The 19587-nt window shown below is 46.0% G+C and overlaps 1 protein-coding gene and 1 pseudogene across 3 annotated transcripts in view; both read right to left on the bottom strand.

Annotated features, from left to right (window-relative positions):
• AFF1 (AF4/FMR2 family member 1) overlaps nucleotides 1-19587 on the bottom strand; it is a 234418-nt gene that overhangs the window by 209504 nt on the left and 5327 nt on the right. The window lies entirely within an intron of this gene.
• On the bottom strand, nucleotides 18611-18821 carry LOC120925746 (annotated as a pseudogene).

Genomic DNA, 19587 nt, shown 5'->3' with positions numbered 1-19587 from the left:
CCAGGACAGGAGGCTTTCCAGTGGCCAATCAAACAACATGCAGCTCTGTGGGAGGGAAGGGAGGGGTTTGCCTGAGAAATGTATATTATCTTCCTGTATTGTTGCTTCAGTTAAGACAGTGATCTGACTTCTGAGGCAACTTCCATTGAAATCAATGGATACAAGTTGCCTAGAAGTCGGATTGAAGTAGTACAGGAACCTTTTCTGAAGTCGGAGCGACTGCAGTAGTGTACATTAAAGCGGATGTTCCGCCAAAAAAAAAATATTAAAAGCCAGCAGCTACAAATACTGCAGCTGCTGACTTTTAATATTAGGACACTTACCTGTCCTGGAGTCCAGCGGCATCCGCAGCAGATGACGAGCGATCGCTCGTCTCTCTGCTGCTCCCCCCTCCATCCACGCTGAGGGAACCAGGAAGTGAAGCGCTGCGGCTTCACTGCCCGGTTCCCTACGGCGCATGCGCGAGTCGTGCCCGCCGATTGGCTCCCGCTGTGTGCTGGGACCTGAGTGTTCCCAGCACACAACGGGGGGGGGGGGGGGACGGGATGTGACGTAATGCCCATCTTTTGCCCGTGAATGCCGGGCCGGAAGTGGGTGCAAATACCTGTCTTTAGACAGGTATCTGCACCCCCCTCCCCCCTGAAAGGTGTCAAATGTGACACCGGAGGGGGGGTTCCGATCAGCGGGACTTCACTTTAGGGTGGAGAACCGCTTTAAGACGGCTCTCATTCATTTCCTCGACCGGGCAACTTGAAGTCAGATCCCAGGTCGCCCCAGTGTGAACCGGCTCCTATAGACCCCCGATCCCTCCACAAAAAGAGTAAGGGCTCTTTCACACGTCCGTTCAGTTTTTCAGATCAGTTTTTTTTTCATCAGTTGATCCGTTTTTCCATCAGTTTTTCATCAGTTTTTCATCAGTTTTTGCATCAGTTTTTGCATCAGTTTTTGCATCAGTTTTTCCATCCGTTTTTTCATCCGTTTTTTTTTTGGGGCTTTTTACATAGAAAAACGGATGTTAGCGGAACGGATGGTTAGTTAACGTCCGTTTTTCGTCCGTTCCGTTTTTTAGACGGAAGAAAAATAGGGTTTTCTTCCGTCCAAAAAACGGAACTGAACGCAGACGGATGCTAACGGACGTTAGCGGATGCTCATCCGCTAACGGACGCTAGCCCATAGGGAAGCATTGCGGTCCGTTAACGGACGTCCAAAAAACGGACGAACGGAACGGACGTGTGAAAGAGCCCTTATTGTCACTGCTCATTACTGCTCACAAGGGATGTTTACATTCCTTGTGACCACAATAAAAGTGCTAAAAACATTTTTTTTTAAACGTACAGAATATCGGCTATCAGCCTAAAAGGTAGCCCTGAAAAAAACGTTATTGGTCGATTCCTAGTTTAAATAAACTGTAAGACCTTGCACGTCTTATGTTTTGATGCACATGGAATAGATTCAGCCAATTTAACCTTAAAAAGAGATTATTATTTTTTTTGGTGGTCTTATACTTACCTAGGTTAATGCAGCATTAGTCTGATGCTGCATCTGTCCCCCAGCATCCCTGCACTGAGAACTAAACGATCGAAAAATCGCAGATGGCTCGGTTCTCACAGCTCCTCCTCGCCTCAGCTGCTCTCAGCTCTGCTCCTCCTCGCTCACTGAGCTGTGGAGGGACAGGGAGCGGATGTCTCAGGCTCTCAGCAGCTCGCTGAGATGGGCATCAGTCCAGGCACCTGGCGGATCCAGACTTTATTATCCTGATTTCTGTGACATCAGAAGGCGGACTTCAGGCCACTCTCTGCTGAAAACGGGTCACAGGAGTGCAAAACAAAATGGCACTCCTGTGACTCATAGGTGAAGCCCAGCCAAACGAGCTTAGGCTGGACTTCTTCTTTAAGTAGATTTCCAGGCTAAACCCAACTAATCTTAAAAAGTCTCCCTCCTAACACCTACTGTATGCTGACTAAAGCAGGCAATACATTATACATTATAGCAAATCTTCCTCTCCATCAGAATACAATGATCACCGCTAGTGGCTACAGTGGCCCCAAAAAAATAAAAACAAACTCCCTGACAGGTTGGTTATACTAAAGTTGATTGGTGGATCAACTTCATTACAACAAGCCTGCCCATATACAGATCATATTTCGCTGGTTCCCACTGAACGGGCTGAATTTCGATTAGTTTATGTTTAGCTTTACCTGTGTAAGAAAGATCCGTATACTTACCAGTTTTCAGCCTGGTCAAGTCCGATGGCATGATTTCCTGTGTCGATCAGAAGGGGCTGCAGAGAAGAGGAGGGAGCGCCGACAACAAATGGCTCATAGGAGCCTATGGTTAACATCACCACTCCAGGCTTTACCAGTTGTCCAGCGCTCTACTCTCCCCTGCAGCCACCACTGGCTGACGCAGGAGTTAACGTGACCAGACTGGAGAGGGCTGAAAATAGTAAAAGCATATATCTTTTTTACGTAGGTTAGTCAGCATATGTGTTGGGGAGGGGGGGGGGGGGGGATACTGCATTTTTAAGACTCAAGTTTTACCCTGGAATTCTACTTTAAAGTGGTGGTTCACCCAAAAACTCAATTTTTAACATTAGATTGAGGCTCATTTTGTCAAGGGGAACCGGAGGTTTTTTTTTTTTAAATCGAAGCAGTACTTACCGTTTTAGAGATAGATCTTCTCCGCCGCTTCCGGGTATGGGCTGCGGGACTGGGCGTTTCTATTTGATTGACAGGCTTCCGACGGTCGCATACATCGCGTCATGATTTTCTGAAAGTAGCCGAACGTCGGTGCGCAGGCGCCGTATAGAGCCGCACCGACGTTCAGCTTCTTTCGGCTACTCGTGACGCGATGTATGCGACCGTCGGAAGCCTGTCAATCAAATAGAAACGCCCAGTCCCGAAGACCATACCCGGAAGCGGCGGAGAAGATCTATCTCTAAAAACGGTAAGTACTGCTTCGATTTAAAAAAAAAAAAAACACCAGATTCCCCTTGAAAAAACGAGCCTCAATCTAATGCTAAAATGTGTTTTTCGGGTGAACTCCCGCTTTAAAGTTTAATTTGAATTTAACAACTGTTTTTGAACAGATACATGAATCTTTACATATATGCAATGCTGCATTTTAGGTTTGTGGTCATTATGGGCAGCACATGGGTTTAGTTGTTAGCACTTCTGCTTTGTATCACTGGGTTCCTTAGACATTGCACAAGGTTTTCATGTTCTCCCAGTGCTTGTATGTGTTCTGGTATTTTTCCACACTCCAAAACACATACTGATAGGTAAATTGGCTTGGGACGAACAGATCTAAACTCAGACAAAAAAAAAAAAAAAAAAAAAAAAAAAACTTATCCAAAAACAAAACAAAACAAAACAAAAAAAAAAAACACACAGGCAGACTCGATGGACTGGACGCAGGGCTGGGTCAAGGGTTGGGCAGGAGGGGGCGGCTGCCCTGGGCACTGTGGTATCATGCGAGTTTGGGGGGCTCCACAAGGAAATTGAGAGGGAAGGGAAATTTTAGAGCGGGGGGGGGGGCACGGAGCGTGGCGATTTTAGGGAGCTGCCTGTAGGAAGAAAAGGGGGGGGGGGGGGGAGAGAAGATTTGTGCTATGGGGGGGGGGGGGAGAGGTGGACTAGGGAATTTCAGAGGGGGGGGGCCTGATTTCTACTTGGAGGAAGGGAATGTATGCTTAGGAGTAAGCAGATTAGTGCTCAGTGTTTTTGTGGGGGGGGGGGGGGATTTTTGTTGACACATAATGCTCATACATCTTGGAGGGCGCAGTTTTGCGTGTTTGCCCTGGACCCTTGATGACCTTGTCCCGGCACAGACTGGATGGTCCATTTCCCGAAGCCGCTTTGCTATGCTTCGGGTCTAAATTGTAAGGGAAACAAGTATTTGATTCCCTGCTGATTTTGTACGTTTTCCCCACTTACAAAGAAATCATCAGTCTATAATTTTAACAGCAAGTTTATTTTAACAGTGAAAGATGGAACAAAAAATAAAAATTCCCAGAAAAGAAAAAAAAGAAAAATAACACACAATTCAAAAAGATAATAAATTGATTGCATTTTAATGAGAGAAATGATCCTCTATCAATCAGCAAGATTTGTCTCCAAGGTGTCTTCTATACAGGTAACAAGCTGAGATTAGGAGCACTTTCTTAAAAATAAGTGCTTCTAATCTCACCTTGTTATGCCGCTTACACACAATCGGAATTTCCGACAAAAAAAGTTCTATGTGAGCTTTTGGTCGGAAATTCCGACAAAATTTTGAGAGCTGGTTCTCAAATTTTCCAACGGGAAAAGTTCTTGTTGGAAATTCCGATCGTCTGTATGCAATGCCGACAAAAAAAAAAAATGCATGCTTGTAAGTTGTAATCAAGTCAATGCATGCTCGGAATCATTGAACTTAATTTTTCTTGTCTCGTCGTAGTGTTGTACGTCACCGTGTTCTTGACGGTCCAAATTTTGTGTGACAGTGTGTATGCAACACAAGTTTGAGCCAAGATTCAGTCGGAAAAAAAATCCACGGTTTTCTTGTCGGAATTTCCGATCGTGTGTACGCGGCATTACCTGTATAAAAGACACCTGTCCACACAGACGCAATCAGATTCCAATCTCTCAACCATGGCAAAGACCAAAGAGCTGTCCAAGGATGTCAGGGACAAGACTGTAGACCTACACAAGAATGGAATAGGCTAGAAGACCATCAACATGCAGCTTGGTGAGAGGGTGACAACAGTTTGTGTGATTATTTGCAAATGGATGAAACACAAAGTAGCTGTCAATCTCCCTCGCTCTGGGGCTCCATGCACAATCTCACCTTGTGGAGTTTCAATGATCACGGGAATGGTGAGGAATCAGCCAGGACTACACGGGAGAATATTGTCAATAATCTTAAGGCAGCTGGGACCATAGTCACCAAGAAAACAATTGGTAACACACTACACCATGAAGGACTGAAATCCTGCAGCACCCGCAAGGTCCCCCTGCTCAAGAAAGCACATGTACAGGCACGTCTGAAGTTTGATTATGAACATCTGAATGATTCAGAGGAGAACTGGGTGAAAGTGTTGTGGTCAGATGAGACCAAAAATATAGCTCCTTGGCATCACCCCAACTCAGCGTGTTTGGGACAGGAATGCTGCCTATGACCCCAAGAACACCATCCCCACCATCTAACATGGAGGTGGAAACAATATGCTTTGGTGGTGTTTTTATGCCAATGGGACTGGACAACTTCACTGCATCAAAGTGACGATGAACGGGACCATGTACCATCAAATCTTGGGTGATAACCTCCTTCCCTCAACAAGGGCATTAAAAATGGTTCATGGATAGGTATGCCAACAAATTGATGGCACTAAAATACATTATAATGATGCAAAAAAATAAAATAAAAATGCAACAAATTAATTCCTGCTGTAGTACCAACAGAGAATCGCAACAGTAGTGCCCTGTACACACTATCGGAATTACCGATGGGATAAAATACGATGGAATTTTCAGTCGGAATTCCATTCGAGCCGTCTTGCATGGCCAAACTGTGGCCAAATTCCGACCGTCCAAAAAACCTATGACATAAAACACTACGACGAGCCGAGAAAAATTAAGTTCAATGCTTCCGAGCATGCGTCGACTTGATTCTGAGCATGCGTGTTTTTTTCCTCTGAATTTCCAATAGGATTTTTTCCCATCGAAAAAAAAATAGAAAATGCTTTATTTCTAAACTCCGAGAGAAAAAAGTGCGATGGGGCCCACACACGATCGGAATATCCGATGACTTTTTTCATCGGAAATTCCGATTGTGTGTACAAGGCATAAGGTTTTGAAGGTCAAAAGTTATTAGTTTACATACATTGCCACATTATGCATATAATCTTTGCTCCGAAAAAAAAAAGGATTTTAAGATTATTTTTTGCCATTTGTATAGAAATATACAATAAATCATAACTACATAGGGTTATCAGCTTCTTCAACATTTACTAACAATATAAAGAGGTCTGAAGTAAACAGTTGTACAGCGTCTATCTACCTGAACATTCACAATGCTCACATTACCATGTTATCTGGCTGGGCAGTGTCACGGCATGGGGGAGGGGCTGCTCAGCGTTTAGTCAAGCCTGGGGATTAAGCACACCTATAATTTACCAGTAAACATAACACTGTAAAGTAGGACAGTCAGAAAGGTAGAGGTTTTGCTTGGTTCTCCCAAAGACGGATGCGTAATATGTGTCATGTTTTAAGAGAACCTGTTGGGAGACAAATACGGGAACTATGCCGATTCTTTTAAGGTACCATTTGCAGAATGCCTTGTATTTTATTTTATTTTTTTCAGTGAATACATGTTCTATGATTGAAGAAGCTGGTGAGGCTGGAGTGATGACAGCATGATCTCACCTCTTCCAATCAGAGAAAACCTTGCAATATTGATGCTACCACCCAATCCCATCTAAAGCAGAGAATGGCTTGTATTCTTTGAAAAAAATACAAGGCATTCTGTAAATGGTAGCAGTGCCAAGCGAGTGACCACCGGTGGTTAGTATGGTGAAAGTTAGCCACTTTGCATAGTACCTAAAAGATTGCAACAGTCACTACTATAGCAGTGACCATCACAGTTATCGACAGCTTCCACAGCGGCACACTGGGTATGAGATATGCACACCTACATTATGTCAAACTAAACCATTGTAACTATGCAATAAAAACCATACCTGAAGTTCAGCTTTAAACAGAAATGGGGGAATTGTATATGCAAAAATATTTTACCACAACAAATCTGCGCATCTCACTTCCCTCAGCCAACTACATATGTCATGTAGCTGCCTTCTTTGGTGTGTTCCCAATATAGACTACATTGCTAAGTGCCAACAGACTATATTTTGGGAGATGTAGCCAGATAAGATTAGTTGGGAGTTGCTGTGTTAAACTCTGCAACACTCGTGCAAACACTTTCATAACTAAAAAGGGGGGGGGGTGATACTACCTACCTTTTGGCTTGGGGTCACTGTTAGATTTGGGTTCCTGTTCAAGGATCTATGTAATAAGTTGTGGGTGGCTAGGGAGGTGGACTAACAGTGACAACAAACTAACCTCTGCAATGCACTTCCAATCGCCACTTAACGGTGCCCAATTTAAAATTATACTGTTGGTACATCGTTCGTAGTAAGAAGGTGTGTGCGTCTATGACCAGTAGCATCTCCCTTGTGGAGGCTGCAACACATAGATAATGCTCCTTTCTAGGTGTAAATTTTTTTTTTTTTTATAAATAAGAATATGAAGCTGTTGTACCTAAATTGCAATTCAAAAAGTTAGCCTCACCACACATTACTTGACATTTTTAACCCTTTTTATGTACCAGATGTCTGCAGACTACATCTGTGTTTGAAAAAGTCTACTGTGGCAAGTCAGTACAGTTCACTTATAAATCTTTGTTTACAGTACCTAAATATGCACCATTTTAAAAAGGAAACCTGTTGAGGGAAAAAGAAAACCAAAAACTCTTGAAATTGCTATTTATCTGGCAGTCATGCTGATCTCCATGCATGAATACTCCTGAGTCACTGGCCTGGAAAAATTATTCTAATATCTTTTGTCTACATATGTTTTTCCTGGTAACAGCCCCTGAAAAAAATCCAATGGCTCAGCAAAACATCCAGACAGTTAGAATTGTCAGAAGGTGATCAGCAATGGCAGCCCTATATTTCTTGCATTAAAGGTTTACTATAAAAAGGGAATAACAGGTAAACTAATAACATTGATGATCTCATTACAATGTCTCCTGAAAGTCAGTAGGACATATTAGGCAGCAAGTGAACATATTGTCCCTGAAATTGATGTGTTGAAAGCAGAAAAAAAAAATAGGATTTTTTGTACTCGGAGTCCATGGACGGACACAGCTCCTTAAATCGACAAGTGGGTTATGTTCCCCGTTTACAGGAGAGGACTAGGCAGAATGTTAGATCATTAAATACATGTTACATTAACAGTTGAACAGCCCCGCCCAGGGGGCGGTCCCTCCAGACATAACCCTCCTCACTGCAGCATGCAGCCTCAGTTCAAAACTAAAAAGGAGGGGTGGGTGCTGTGTCCGTCCATGGACTCAGAGAAAAGGATTTTACGGTGAGTACAAAAAAATCCTATTTTCTCTTATCGTCCATAGACGGACACATCTCCTTAAATCTTGACAAGTAGGATGTCCCCAGTGTCAAAAACAAGGGGTGGGAAATAAATCAGTAAAACCAAATTTTAAATTTCACCCCAAAACAAGCAGAGCTCCTCAACGGAGGAGGTGCAACTTTAAACAGCCGCCTGCAAAAACTAACGGCCGAAAGAAGCATCAGAAGATGCACTCACGGCAACCATGTAAATTCTGGAAAAGGCGCGAACGGACGACCAAGTCGCCGCCTCGCACACCTGTGAGACCGACGCATGATGTCGAAAAAAAAAATAAGAAAAAAAAAGAAAAAAACAGGAAGCACCAATTGCCCTGGTCGAAAATGCCACACCCGGAAAGGGGGGCCCTCCCCTTAAGAGCATAGGCCTGTATGACAGCCTACCTGATCCAACGAGAAATGGTGGTCGACGAGACCGCCAGGCCCTTTCGTGGACCAGACACCGACACAAAAGACTTGTATCTCCAAAACGGAGCCGAAGCAGGGTGGTACACCCGCGAAGCACGTATCACGCCTAAAGTATGAAAGGCAACCTCCGTAGGATGCGCAGGCCGAGGACAAAAGGATGTAAGAATAATGTCCTTATTCCGGCGAAAGGCCAAAACCACCTTCGGAAGAAAGGAAGGTCACAGGTGCACCACCACCTGATCCTTATGGAGGATCAAGCATGGCGGCTTGTAGGACAAGACCGCCAACTCAGAAACCCCTAAAACAGATGTAAAGGCCACTAAAGGGGCCACCTTCTGAGATAGTGTCAAGTGTCAAGAGAAAATCTCTCTGTTTCCAAAAGGAAGGTTCCAGAAGAACCGAGAGCACCAGAGTCAAAACTCATGGGGGGGGAGAGATGGGCCAAGAGGGGAAGTATATGGCAAACCCCCTGCACAAACAAGGGATCCAGGGAATGGGCCGCAAAAAGGCCACTGAAAGAACACAGCCAAGGCTGAAATCTGCATCCAAACGGTGCTTTAAGCAATTTTTAGATACACTCCAAGATGTAAAAAACAGCAGGACCCTGGACACTGAGTACGTCTGTGAACGTCACTCCATCTTTTCCCACCAAGAGATGCAAGCCTGCCGGGCACAACGGTAGATCCTCCGGAAGAAGACTACTGTGCCCTCAGCATTGTTGAGATGATTGAGTCGGACAGACCCCGGTCTCTTAAAGTCTGGCTTCCAATAGCCATGTTGAGCAAGTCAGTGACTGTACAACAGGATGAAGTATGGGACCTTGAGACAGCGGGACCTCCTGCCCTGGCGACCGCCAGGGAACCTCCACTACCAGGCGCCCCGAGATCGGCGAACCAAGGACGCCAAGGCCAAGCTGGAGCGATTAGAATCATCGGGATCTCCTAAGCCTCCACACTGTGGAACAGCCGAGAAAGCAACTACAATGGTGGAACGGCAAAAAACTGCCGCTACAGACCCCATAGGGCCACAAGCGCGACTGACGCGTCTGTACCAGATCACTAGACCTGACCACTAACTTTGACACCCTTGCGGTGGAGACGAGCGACCAGGAGATCCATGCCCTGTGAGGCTCACCTACCTGCAAGGGAGCCGAAACACCCCAAGCACAAAGACCAGTCGCCCTGGTCCAGCATCTGTCGACTCCAGTAGTCTGCCTGCTGGTATAGCTGAAGGTAGACCGAAGCCACGGCCGTGGCGTTGTCCGGCTGAAACCAGATAGGATGACCTTATAACCTCCTCGGCCACGAGGAGAAGCATAGCCTGATCGCCAAAAAAAAAAAAAAAAAAAAGAGAAGAACAAGAACAAGAAGAAGAACAAGAACAAGAAGAAGAAGAAGAAGAAGAACAAGAAGAAGAAGAAGAAGAAGAACAAGAACAAGAAGAAGAAGAAGAAGAAGAACAAGAACAAGAAGAAGAAGAAGAAGAACAAGAAGAAGAAGAAGAACAAGAAGAAGAAGAAGAAGAAGAACAAGAACAAGAAGAAGAACAAGAACAAGAAGAAGAAGAAGAACGAAGAAGAAGAAGAAGAAGAACGAAGAAGGAAGAAGGAAGAAGGAAGAAGAAGGAAGAAGAACAAGAACAAGAACAAGAACAAGAACAAGAACAAGAAGAAGAAGAAGAAGAAGAAGAAGAAGAAGAAGAACAAGAACAAGAACAAGAAGAAGAAGAAGAAGAAGAACAAGAAGAAGAAGAAGAAGAAGAAGAAGAACAAGAACAAGAAGAAGAAGAAGAAGAAGAACAAGAAGAAGAAGAAGAAGAAGAACAAGAAGAAGAAGAAGAAGAAGAACAAGAAGAAGAAGAAGAAGAACAAGAAGAAGAAGAAGAAGAAGAAGAAGAAGAAGAAGAAGAAGAAGAAGAAGAAGAAGAAGAAGAAGAAGGAGTAGGACAATGAATGGTAGACAGGGTCCACAGCACCTGGTAGTCCCAGGCGGTCTCCCACCCAGGCACGAGTTAGGCCTGACCCTGGGTAGCTACCGAGACCAAACGAGAGCAGGCACATACAGGGAGGTGTGGCCACAGATCCACACAAGTCCAGCGACTCAGAGCCGACGGAACCCCCCCCAGGTGTCCCCACAACCCTTGAGGCTGGCATCCGTCGTAAACACCGACCACTGGAAGGAAGAAACAACTTCCTGGACCCGAAGAGTCGGGGATCTTCGTCACCAACTCAAAAAGACTCTGACTAGGCGCATCGGAATCTGATGATTTCAGAGACAATCGATCTTTACCACCTGGACAGTATTTCCCCCGGAAAACCAGAGTGTGAAACTGGGCACACAGTACTTGCTCGAAGGAGGCTACCCACAGGCCCCAGACCAGCAGGTGCCCGGTGAGGAGACCAATTGCGTGATGCCAATACCTTCCGCGCAGACTGAAGCATCTGCAATTTCTCCAGGAGAAGAAGGACCTTCGCCTAGATACTCCAACGCTAGCATGCCCAGGATCTGAACCCTGGGTCGCACACATGGAAGGCAGGCTTGCTGCCGCTGAGCTACACCTTCTGGCCCAAATGTTTAAACACCCACCCGAATCTTCGGAGGGTCTGAATGGGAATAACACATCCACTAGGTCTGAGACAGAAGCTGCTCTCAGAAACAAGTCGTCCAAGTAGCCAACGAGGCAAAGCCTCGCTGTTCCAACAAAGTTAGGATAAGTGCGAGCTCCTAGCTGGAAACCCATGGTGCAGACGCCAGATCAACAGGGAGCCCTCTCTCACCATGAAGCACAGAAAAAAACATTGACATGCGCAAAACGGGACATGCATGCATGCGTCCCTGATGTCCGAGGACGCCAGGACGTCCCCCGGATGGAGCGCAGCTACCAAACTAAATGAATTCCATGCGGAACTATCCAACGTTCACAAAGGGTATTCAGGGCCTGAGGCCCATAGAAAAAACCCAAACCTCTCGTCCTGCAGATAAGGTAAAAGTACCCCGCAGCTTAGCAAGTCCCACACTGCCCAAGGCAGACCGACAGGCCAGGAGAGGAAAACACGAGGAAAGAACCGTGGTTTTGTGGATAGGAGGAAACCGTATCTAGTAATCTAAAGAGACCAGCTTGCAGACCCCCTGGTCAGATAGCATAGAGGTTTCACTGAATTGTGAACCTGCAAGCCGCCCCCCCACCTAGAGACAGGGAGGGAACGCTACATACAGTGGCAGGATTTGGGTGCCAGTGTGATCGGCTTACGCACCCAGGGATGGATTAGACCCCCAGCTGGGCCTTTGACGGCCTGGGAGGGTTGTCCATAAATAATACACACACATAGTGTGTACGAATATTAAGTAGGTGTATGCACACATGCCCTTGGAGGAAACCGCAGACACAGGAAGCGGCAATGCAAGCTCCAGGCAGATTGGTGTCAGTGTCCGTCACACTTGCTGCCAAGTAATGAAGTTAACCACTACACCACCATGTGCATATAAACCTATTCTGAAACAGAAGCCCTGGATAACAAGGGCGCTGCATTCAACATAACAGACCTATACGAGGCCCTAGACTAGCTGGTTCGCTAGCCTAATAACTTCAGGGGAGAGTCGGTGCTCCTCCACTGTCTGGTGCAAACTGCTCACTCCGTGAGTGACTGAGACCCCAGAGTAGCGGCCACAATAGGCCGCAAGTCAGACCCCAGCATGGTAAACATGGAAAGGGTCAATACTTTGGATCTGCCATCAGTCAGATCCATACAAGCAGGGCCTCCTGCAATAGGGAGAATGGTCACCTATATATTACACCCGGAGGGTCCGCCACCAGAGAAGAAGCCCACCTCTTGAAAGGGCTCTCCTCAAAGGGGCACTGAACTGCCCAGCGGTGAGGGACTACAAAAGCTCTCAGCGACTTTCCTCATTCTGCATCTAATAAATTATCAAAGAAGGGCACAGAAGGAAAAAACCTACACAGAACGGTCTTAATTGTGAACCAAAAAAGACCGAGCCCTCAGCGGAAACCCAGCTGCACTATCCAGCTGAAGAGAGTCCCGTACAGCAGTGAGAAGCGCACCCATAATGCCTTATCCTGCACCGACCCAGGTATCGGGTCCGCGGCTCCATAACAGAGCATTCCCCAGGGGATAACGGGGGGAGGGGGCACTCTTAACCCCCGCCCACAGTCTGCCCCCACCTTGGCACAAAAGTGTCCAGGACCAACAATAAAGCCTCTGTGGGAATCCCAGGTGCTAACACCTGCTGCCATCACCAGCATGTCGGGGAAGGACCCAGATACTGACTCCATTATAAGGAAAAACTCCCAGGGCTCAGTTCAGACCTGAACAAAAACCCACCACTCCTGCTGCGCTGACCGGGGGGGGGGGGGGGGGGTTACCCAGGGGACTCACCACACCTGAGGAGCCTCCTAAGCGATGGTGCTGTGTGAGGCGAACGGCGTCGTGCGCAGTAGGAATCAGCACCAGAGGCCGAGGACTCAGGCAAGATGGCCACCGAGCGCAGCATATGGAGCCTGACGCGGCCACAGCAAAATGGCCGACCGCAAAATATGCTGCATCACAGCGCAGCTACAACAAAATGGCAGCCAATGGGATTTCCAATAGGAATTGAAAATCACCCAAAAAATGGCGCCAGAGCCGCCAGAAAGGCGGCAAAACGCCACAATTTAAACGGTGAAAACCTAAAAAGGCTGCACAGCACCACAAAACCTCCAGAAAAAGGAGGACCCCCAGCAGTAAAAAACATAGGCCAGCACACAGTCCCTCAGCAAGGTGCAACCCCCCCCCCCCCGACAGCAATGAAACAGCAGAGAGGAAAAGGGAGCAGGGAAGGAAGGATATCCAAACCCCAGGAATGCTCAGCCAAACCACCCCACCTAAGAGGGAGGGACTGTACTTACCCGTCCATGTGACGACTTTACTGACGCATTCCAGACAGGCGTACAACCGCAATGGAGGTAGCTGTCGGCCCAGTCCACTGTAAGTGAGGCAACACCACAGCCCAGTAATGTGCGGACCTTAGAGCAAGGCTCACTGGCCACCCCAGGAGTCATGGGGCATGTCATGGCAGACCCAGCCTCTTTGTAAAGTGCTCTATGTGCTCACGCTCGCTGGCCGGTCTCTCAGCTGACAGAAGTCAAAAATAAAATAAAAACTTTTCCTCAGGGCGCTGGGTTCAAGGGGAGCCATACGTCCTCCTTTGCTAGGCAGAACGAAACTGAGGCTGCAGTGAGGAGGGTTATGTCTGGAGGGACCGCCTCCTGGGTGGGGCTGTTCAACTCTGTTAATGCAACATGTACTTAATTATCTAACATGTTTCTGCCTAGTCCTCTCCTGTAAACAGGGAACATAACCCACTTTTCAAGATTTAAGGAGCTGTGTCCCTCCATGGACGATAAGAGAAAAGTAAAGTATTATAGAGACTTTGACAATGTCCAAATTATAATGGGTCAGAGCAACTCCAAAACTGCAGCTCCTGTGGGATGTTCCCAGTCTGCATTGGTCAGAACCTAGCGAAAGTGGTCCAAGGAAGGAAAACCGGCAATAGGGTCATGGGTGCCAATGCTCCATGATGCACATGGCTGACCCATGTAGTCAAATCCAATCAATCTCAAACTGCTGAAAAGGCCCCGTCCGGTAGTTCGGATGGCCTCTGAAAGTGTTAGTGGGTCAATCGAGTCGAGACACACGTTCAAAGTGGGAACCCATTGCAAGTTCGAGTCTTATACGTTGCTTGTGATGTTATAGAGTTTCATATGGTTGTGTTCGAACCTTTGTCTAGACATTTGTGAATGTTAGCAACCTGTCAGCTATTATTGAGCTTTTTGTATATAGATCCTGTATCCAAGTTTGTTGTATTTCCTTGTATATTTTGTGAAAACCCCCAAAAAAAATCTTTATGGAAAGAAGGATAAGTTCACTTTCTAGAAAAAAAAAACGCAAAGGCTGGTGGACTTTGTAGTTTTTCAGGACACTGAATGAGGCTGGGCAGGCAGAGCCCCACTCGGCCATCAGTTTTTCAAATTGTGACAATTAACCCCGCCTGAATATGGGTGTAACATGTTACGAAAGGGGAACTTATCATTGAGGCTCTGTTCACACCTAATGCGGCTCCCAGCAGGGGTCCAGTGCATCCTGGTTCACCGTTTTAGGTCAGATTTTAGCCTGAATTCAGACCTAAAACAGACCAAAAGACACACAGGGCTCCTGTGCAAATTCACACCGGAGCCACATCGGAAATGAGAGCCATTCACATTCTCCTACTGCGTATTCAATGTGGGGATCCCGTATCCAATTCGCAATAGTGTAAACCCAGCCTTAAAGCGGTTGTAAAGGTACAATTTTATTTTCCTAAATACCTTTTTTTACCTTAGTGCAGTGCTCCATCACTTACCTCATCCTTCCATTTTTCTTTTAAATGTCTTTATTTCTTCTGAGAAATCCTCACTTCCGTTCTTCTGTCTTTAATTCCACACAGTAATGCAAGGCTTTCTCCCTGGTGTGGGGTGTCATGCTCGCCCCCTCCCTTGGACTACAGGAGAGTCAGGACGCCCACTAACACACAGCTCCTTTCTCTATCTGCAACGTAGAGAGCGTCCTGACTCTCCTGTAGTCCAAGGGAGGGGGCGAGCACGACACTCCACACCAGGGAGAAAGCCTCGCATTACTGTGTGGAATTACAGACAGAAGAACAGGAAGTGAGGATTTCTCAGAAGAAATGAAGACATTTAAAATCAAAATGGAAGGATGAGGTAAGTGAAGGAGGACTGCACTAAGGTAAAGGAAGCCATTTAGGAAAGAAAAATTGTACCTTTACAACCCCTTTAATGCTGGTTCTGATATAAGAGCTTTAGAACACACAGTGCACTTCCATTTGCCGTGTAGCCACAGACTGGTCAGGGTGCCCATGCTGACCTTTGTCCACAGCCAAAAGCACCTGCAATGGGCGCATGAGCATCAGAACCGAATCATGGAGCATTGGAAAAAGGAGGCCTGGTCTCATGAATTCAGGAATAGTTTCAGGAACACAACGATGAGTTCAAGATTTTGGCTTCCAAATTCTCTAGGTCTCAGTCCAACCAAGCATCTGTGAGATGTACTGCAAAAACAAGTCCAATCAATGGAGGCCCCACCTCACAATTTACAGGAACTAAAGGACCTGCTTGGTGCCAGAAACCACAGCATTCCTTCAGAGGTCTAGTGGAGTCCATGCCTCGACAGGTCATCATAATGTTATGGCTGGCCGGTGTATATAAAAGCAGTGAATCTGACATTCACTGCAGAAGAACCTTCGGGGTAATGCATTTTAAATTACAGTTGTTAGCTACCAGTAAATGTTTGGGGCATATATTTAACCACTTCCTTACTGGGCACATATACCCCTTCCTGACCAGGTGAAATTTCTTGTGGCACTGCGTCACTTTAACTGACAATTGCGCGGTCGTGCGACGTGGCTCCTAAACAAAATTTACGTCCTTTTTTCCCCACAAATAGAGCTTTCTTTTGGTGGTATTTGATCGCCTCTGCAGTTTTTATTTTTTGCGCTATAAACAAAAATAGAGCGACAATTTTGAAAAAAAAATCAATCTTTTTTACTTGTTGCTGTAATAAATAGCCCAATTTTTTTTAAAAAACATTTTTTTTCTCAGTCTAGGCGATACGTATTCTTCTACATATTTTTGGTAAAATAATAAAATCGCAACAAGCGTTTGGTTTGCGCAAAAGTTATTGTGCTTACAAAATAGGGGACAGAATTATTATTATTTTTTATTATTATTTTTTACTACTAATGGCGGCGATCAGCATTTTTTTCGTGACTGCGACATTATGGCAGACACATCGGACACTTTTGACACATTTTTGGCGCCATTCACATTTATACAGCGATCAGTGCTACAAAAATGCACTAATTACTGTATAAATGTGACTGGCATTGAAGGGGTTAACACTAGGGGGTGAGGAAGGGGTTAAATGTGCATCCTGGGTGTGTTCAAACTGTGTGTGGAGGGGGGTGACCGATCTGTGTCCCTATGTACAAGGGACACAGATCGGTCTCCTCTCTCCCCTGACAGGACATGGATCTCTGTGTTTACACACAGAGCTCCACCTCTTGTCCCTGTAGCCGCCGATCCCGAGTGCCTGGCGGACATCACGGCCACCAGGCACTCGCATCGTCTCAGCGATGCGGCGGATGCTGCCGGGCGCGCTCGCCGCCGACTGCGCAGGCTGTAAAAACACGGCCAGTTAGAGAAGTAGAACCACCCTGCGGCCGTATAAAGTCGTACAGCCGTCGGGTAGTGGTTAAAGAATGCGACTTTCACCAAAGGATCTCAGGCTGATGAAACATGGGTGATTTTATTTTTGCAGAGATCAAGTGCCGGTTCACACTACAGCGACATGAAAGTCGGCACGACTTTGCGAGGCAACTTCAAGTTGCATAGCGATTGCTGCCACAGGTCATAGAAAAGAACTTGGATTGATTGGACTAACAATTTTGATACATGGCTGAATTGTTGCTGTATCTCGATTTATGAGCCACAGAGCAACAAATCACTTTCAATCCAAGGAATCGCTAATGGTGACATTTTTAAAGTCATTTTATTTTTCTCAGTGACAAATGGCTGTAACTGCACAAGGTGAGGGGTGGTGATTTGATTGCTGTGAGAAAACTGCCCGGATGTCAGCAGCCTTACTAGCGTAAAACAATATTTGATGATGCATTTAAAAACCCCAAGTCAATGGAAAGATATTTGACTAAGCATAAAAAAAAAACAAAAAAAAACTAACGGACCACTAAACAGAGGTGGAACAGTCGCACGTCCCTAACAATAATGGTGTAGTATTAGTTAAGTGTATTTGATAGGCCCAGCCCACATGATTGACAAAGGTAAAATGCCATCTGTCTAACTTTTCTGGTAACCTTTACTGCCCATTAAAGTTTCTAGGTCACTGGATGGGGGGTGGGGAGGTCAGCAGTGATATTAGAAATGGCTGAGGGCTGTTCGCTCTATAAAAGGCTGCAAACTGGTAACTGCTAGATCAGCAAACCCTCGCTTACCACAGCCTGAAAGGACCAGAGCGACTGCTTTACTCTCCAGCTGTCATGGTGCCTTTTACTGCACAGGCCAATAAACAGCTTAGGCAAACACTTTTTAAATCACATTTTAACAGCAAACGGCCAAAACTCATCAGGAATAAAAATGCAATAAGCTAAATCCTGAAAAAAAAAAAAAAAAAACGAACTATTTGCTGCTGCTATATAATAGGATACACAAAAATATTTCATGTCATAACAAGAGCATACAAGATAAAAAGTAACATCCACTCACCTAAGCCTAAATAGTTTTAACAAAAGTACAAACGTATTGCATATATCTCAACTGCATGGCTATTTTTGTTTACAAATCAAAACTTTGTGTTTCTGAAGTAATGTATACTTGATCCCCATAGATCACTCTTACCATCTAAAATGGCATAACCCTAAGGTCTCTTTCAGACTGCCGCGACTTGAAAGTCGCGCGATTTCCGGGAATGCCTGTGTAAACTTGAGGTCTATAGACCTCAACTCAGACCAAAGTACAGGGGGTCCCCGACTTACGAACCACTCCTACTTATGAACCGGGTGCTGCAGGGACCCTCTGCCGTTCTGCGCGGATCATCTGCTCTTCTGCACATGCGCAGCCAGACGGAGGCTCTGAAAATGTCGGAAATGGCCGTAATTGGCCAGACTTACGAACATTTCCGGATTACAAACAGGAGGAAAGTCCCTAAAGGGTTCGTAACCCGGGGACCCCCTGTAGTACAGGGACAATTTGGAAGTTGCACGGATATGAATGGTTATCATTGGGAATCCTGCAGTACGACATCTCATGCGACTGATGTCCAAAGTCGCAGGAAAAGTCGCACAAGTGTAAAGGGGGCCTCAGGGAATTATGGCAACTAGCACTCACCACCTCCTTTGACATACACAGCACTGTCACTACAATGTGATACATCACAGGGAATACATACCAAGTGATAAAAGAAAAACAACTACACCGGAGAGAGAAAGGGTGTAGAAAAAGATACTATAGGTCCCATTCTTTTTTTTTTTTTTTTTTTTTTTTTAGCTTTTCTTCCATCTCCCTGTTCAAAAAATCCATCTAATATATGGTCCCCAGATAGGGGACGTATCAGATATCAAACTGATAAGAACAGATACTACACATGATCTTAGCCAAAAGGCCGAGAAGCCTTTGGCCTAATATGTGGCATCTTAAAAAAAAAAAAATAACCAAGCAGTGCCTATTGACGCTGTAGTCTCCTCCCCTCCTTTTGGGTGTCTCCTGTAGCAAGCTGGGGGCCCAAGGAGGTATACATATGTGCACATTCTTGTCGGATTCCAAGCTGAGACACTTGTGTCTATAGGCGCACCCAACACTGAAAAGCCATGCGCCTATTCCCTTCACAAAGTAGCATGACTGACAGCAGCAGTAGCCGCTACCTCCCACTTCCCCTGTAAAACAAGGAAATGAGGGGGGGGGGGGGGCCAGTGGCAGGAACATGGCGCCAGGTAAGGGCTCTTTCACACGGAGCGGATCCGTATTAATCCGCTCCGTTAGCCCGTTTGGCTCAGCGGGGATTCCTCCGTTAATCCCCGCTGAGCTGTCGGCGGACAGGGTGGTCCCCGCACACAGTGCAGAGACCGCCCTGTCTCTCCTCCGCTCTCCCCTATGGGGAATAGGATGAATACGGACCATGTGTCCGTATTCATCCGATCCGCCGGACGGAAGAAAAATAGGGTTTTCTTCTGTCCACAAAAGCGGATCTTTGCGGACGCGGATGGTTGCGGACGTTAGCGGATGCATCATCCGCGAACGTCTGCAATCCCATAGGGATACATTACAAGTCCGTAAACGGACTTGTAATAAATGGACCGTTTGTCCGTACGTGTGAAAGGGCCCTTCGTGTTCCAGGATTGGGGGGTTAACATGACCTAGGTAACTGATACTGTTTTTAAATT

The sequence above is a fragment of the Rana temporaria genome, chromosome 1 (genome assembly GCF_905171775.1).
Source record: "Rana temporaria chromosome 1, aRanTem1.1, whole genome shotgun sequence".
NCBI lineage: Eukaryota > Metazoa > Chordata > Amphibia > Anura > Ranidae > Rana > Rana temporaria.
This window is presented reverse-complemented; position numbering and strand designations above follow the sequence as displayed.